Below are 4,823 nucleotides of genomic sequence, written 5' to 3'. Positions count from 1 at the left end.
AAATCAATTGCCGATGCAAGTCCTGGAGCAAACTCTCCCCCACTGCATCTACGCAGTGCAGAACATTCCACAGAACCGAGCCCCAAAAATGAGAGGAGCCATCTCTGCAGCTGAGGGCCTAGGCGGTCTGCAGCAGACTAAAGACTCACCCGTAGGGTTGGCCAGTGGTGCCTGGCACAGTCACCACGTGTGTGGCAGTGACAGTACGCGTGGCAGCCAAATGCCAGGGGTAGGAAGCTGCAGGTGCAGTTTCAATCTAGATGCTGCTTGAGGTGCATTATCTACCTAGTGCCCGTTTGGCCAGTAGGAATTCTGGGGCTCACAGTGGTTAGGATCACAGGGTGGGTGGCAGGTTCTAGGAGCCCAGACCTCTTTCCAGATGCCACTGGAGGAATTCACATGACAGCAGGAACCCACTCTCCCAGCTGGAGGCCACGGACCTCTTTCTTGGAATTGCTGAAGCTGCAGTGAAGTGCTGCAGCAGTCTGATTCGGCCACAAGACCATAAGAGGAACTGGCTTCTTTCTCCTGGTTATGCTGGTCCCTGGCTGGACACTTGTCATTTCTAAGTATGACATGGGACACTTCAGACTGTCCAGATGGGCCCTGGCATGGCTTCCCTTGCTAGGCAGAGCAGGCAACTTGGCAGCCAGGGAGTTGGAAGCCTGCAGCTGCTGCCAGGGGAGTTGAGATGCCACTGTCCCCTCCAACTAAATGGTCACACTTTTTGGGAGGACAGTCTGAGTCTACTTGCCCCCAGTGGGATGACACAGGCTCCTAGAATGTCGGTGGCTGTCATGGTTGCTCCTCACCCTCGGAAGTCATCTGTCATGGGCACTGTGGCTCCTGGCTTGGCCAGGTCCCACAAACAAGGCTGTATCTGGATCCCTGCTCCACAGTGGCAGCTGGGGGCCTCGGTGCCAAGGGAAATGGGACAGATGCAAACCCTCTGGTCCGCAGGCATGAGGCCAGAGACAAGCAGGAGCTAAAGGCAGGACAGGAGCACATTCATTCTGGGCCAGCTTCGAGACGTGGGGGCCGCAGTTTCTGCCAAGGTGCCAGGGCATGAGGGCGGACAGGCGGGGCTCCGAGTGCCTCCTCCTGCTCCCAGCCTGCTGAGCGCTGACCTGCTCAGGACAGAAGAGTCTTGTGGTGGAGATGCCCAGAGCCTCGCCCGTGGAGCACTGCGGAGACTTCCTCCGTAGGGAAGCACGAGCAGTTCCCCATTCCAGATGGAGACCCCAGAGGCCCCTGCTGAGTCTCCAGAGCTCCACGGCATTTGGAGATAAGGATCAGAAGTCAGGGAGAAGTTATGGTGTGGGTCCCACCTCTGCACTTCAGAGGGGAGAATAGATAGTGCACTGCTTTCAGCCTCCAGGCACAGGGTCAGGGCCCAAAAGGAACCCACAGAATCCTGCTGCGTTTCCTTTGCAGCATTGATCGTACAGTGGATGGATGACCCAAGACCGCAGGAAGCCTACAAACATTCTCTGGGCCACCATCTGACTCTGACCACAGGAGGATGCCAAGTCAGCCTCTCTCCAAGATCAGATCAAAGGTTCCATGATGGGGTCTGTGTGTGCTGCACAGCTAGTGAGAAGCCAGAGGTGCCAGCCCATAGCAAAACGAGCTCACCCAGGTCAGGGGCACTCAACACAGCCCACCCCAGAAAGAGTGGCTCAAGGCACCCCCAGGGGAGCTCAGTGCCCAGAAAGAGGGCTGCTCATGCCCGGTCACAGGACAACAGTAATTAAATAACAGCTGCCCAGCTGTCTTCCCTTCTTTTCTTCATTAGGATGAGGTCAGAACTACAGTGAGAGGAGGAAGAGGCACAGGAGGAGGAGGAGGAGGAGGAAAAAGAAGATGCCTCCATCTCCCCTTCACACCCCAGGGCTTCTACAGGCACCACTGAAAGCACTACAGGGAAACTGCATGCCCCAGATGTTGCGTGGAGGATTCACGCCCTGGGTAGCTGCACCATCCCGTAGAGTGGGGCAGGAGGCACTGAGGGCTTGGCTTGCATGGGTGGCTTTTGGGAGGGCTGAGCTCTACACTGGATGCCAGCAGGAAGCAGGGCGAGTGCTGTGAACAGGTGTCCCTACCTCTGCAGGGAGGACAGTCCAGGGAGAGATAAGGATGCCACCCCACTCATTCTACCCGAGAAGTGATGCTTGTGGCCTTCTGGTGCAGGGCCCTGGTGTTTCACCAGGCTTATACAGTTCTAAGCGGCCTTGTCCTGTAGTGCTCATCACAGTAGAGGGGACCCAGCCTGGTGTTGGTTCTCTGCAAAGCTGTTGTATCCACAGGACACCAGGTGGGTGGAGGCACCACGCAGCTCCCAATACTGTCAGGCCCAGCTCAAGGGCCAGAGGAGAATCTCCTCCTTCTTGGTGATGACTGCAGACCTCTGTGGGCTGTAAGGTCCTGCCTGGTCTCCTTGCCTGTCCAGACTCACAGCCCTGCTAAAGAAACTGTATAGAAGGCCGTTGTTTGGAGCCATCTTCCTGGACTCAACTGCAATGGACCAAACCAAGCCAGAATGGAGTCGTTCATGCAAGGTGCCATGTAGCCAAATTGAACTCTGAAACAGGCCAACCTCCAAACAAAACCAGGAGATTTGCAGCAACTAATCCAAGGTGGATCTGAGCTGGCAGGCAAAAAGTTTTCTGTTTTAACCCTCCCAGGAGGGGAACTGGAAGCCAACCAATCTGCTCAGTGTTCTGATTCTGTCTTCTGGAGCCCTTTCTGTCCAGAAAGATGACCTCTCTGCCCATCTCACCCAAGGGAGCACACACTCTATTTTAGAAACACAAATAAAAGCCAGTTGCGATCTTTAGGCTGACGTTGTCATTTTCTCTTGTAGTTTGCTGGTCCCGCACTAGTACACGGCCCTTTTCTGCCTTCAACACACCCTTTCCCAGGTCCTCCCACCTCCCTCCAGGTTTCCAGTGTCTTCCTTCTCAACCTCCCCAGGACAAACTCTCCCAGCTCCAGCCACTGTCCCTGCTTAGTGAAATGGTGCGTTTGTTCCTGTGTGCCCCTCCCATGACAGCCCCACTTAAATAGCAAATCCCCCCCAAAGCAGAGATGCTTCCTCTTTTGTTCACCATTGATTCCTAGCACCTACTTCAGTACCTGGCACTCACTTAATATCTCCTGGACACTTAGCCCAGGAGGAAAACAGGCCAAGAGAGTCACTGGGAGCACTGCCTGCAGCCAGGTACTAGGCAGGAATTTTGAATGAGGGTAGAGATAGTGTGATTGATTGGTGATGTCTGACATGAGCAGGAAGCAGGAAGAAGCACACCGATCCCCACATCCATAGTCTGTGAGCCAGAAAACCCAGAACATTCTCCCTCATAGTTATAGAGCAGCCAGACTCTACAGAAATATTCCTCCTCTCCACAAATGCATCTGATGCATTAGAAAGATCCTCTGATAAATTGAAAGCATGCATTGTTACTACTCACTAAAATAAGTTTAAAAGAATTCCTGTTCAAGCCAGGCATGGTGGTCTATTCCTATGATCATAGCACTCTGAGAGGCCAAGGAAGACACAGAGAGCTGTAACACAGTCAGGGCAAATAAGCAGCTTAGGGAGACTCTGCTAAAAATCAATAAATAAAAATGGCTAGAAGTATAGCTCAATGCAAAAGTACTGGGTCCAATCCTCACTACTGAAAAGAAGAAAGGAAAAGAAAGAGAAGGAGGAATGGAGACAGGGAGGGAGACAGGGAGGGAGGGAGGGAGCAAGGGAGGGAAGAAAATAAAAGGAAAGGGAAAAAAGAGAAATGAAGGGAATGTAAGGAAATCTAGGCTGATTACACCAAAACAGGAAGTTTTGACTTGGAAATGGCTATTGGCTTTGAATATTAACTAGAATATTGATTTCCTGCCATGTTAGGGAATGTTTTTAGTTCTCTGTAAGCCCCCATGAGTAAATAAAAACTGAGCAGGCACTCTACAGCAATTTTAAATTAAAAGTGACTCCACAGTCAGACATGTTTGGAGCTGACGACCATTCAAAGCAAAATGAGCAAGGAGCAACATGGCGGCCACGCCGTCCCGCAGGACACGCAGGGCTGATGCTCTCAGGGTTTTAGTGGCAAACACTGTACTTTTCATAGAGATACACAAGAATATGCAGATATCCTCATCTCTCTAAAGCACATTTTTAGCCCACATTCTGGAAGCTGGGGGCACCTGAGTTACCGACTGTAATCTCGTTCGTTTCCAGAGTTGTTGCCTGCAGAACAGCCGGTGTATAATCATAGGACTCATTCCATCACCTGCCCAGAGCCAAGGGACACTGTCCAGAATGGACTGGAACATGCACCCTGAGCAGAATCAGACTTGAGGTGAGAGTAGTCAGGGTCCAACTGCAGCAGAACCCTTCCTCTAAGGTGGTCTCACCAATCCATCCTCAGACACCTGGCCAGACGAACAACTTCTGGGTCCAGCGGCTCCAGATGAATATCCCAAGGGGCAGCCAAACATCCAGGAAGGACAGCCATGACATTCATACCTAGGTATGGTCAACGTTTCCCCATAGGCAGAGTCCCTCATGAAGAATGTGCGGCACCACATGAACGCTTAGAGTCAAATGCGGCCACCACTGGTCTTCACAACAGAAGCCTTTCCCCAGATATGAGCTGGCTGACTCTCATCTCCTACAGGTACACCCTGGTGATGAAGCTGAATGCCTTGGGCCAGGACTCCAACCTGTCACCAATGAATTATGGTGTGGGTCTTGTTCTTATCTGACTCCACTGTGAAGGAAGCAGACACAGTGATGATCCAGCTTTTCACCTAGAAGTCCTAAA

The sequence above is a fragment of the Octodon degus genome, unplaced genomic scaffold, assembly GCF_000260255.1.
Source record: "Octodon degus isolate 3935 unplaced genomic scaffold, OctDeg1.0 scaffold00002, whole genome shotgun sequence".
Lineage (NCBI taxonomy): Eukaryota > Metazoa > Chordata > Mammalia > Rodentia > Octodontidae > Octodon > Octodon degus.
This window is presented reverse-complemented; position numbering follows the sequence as displayed.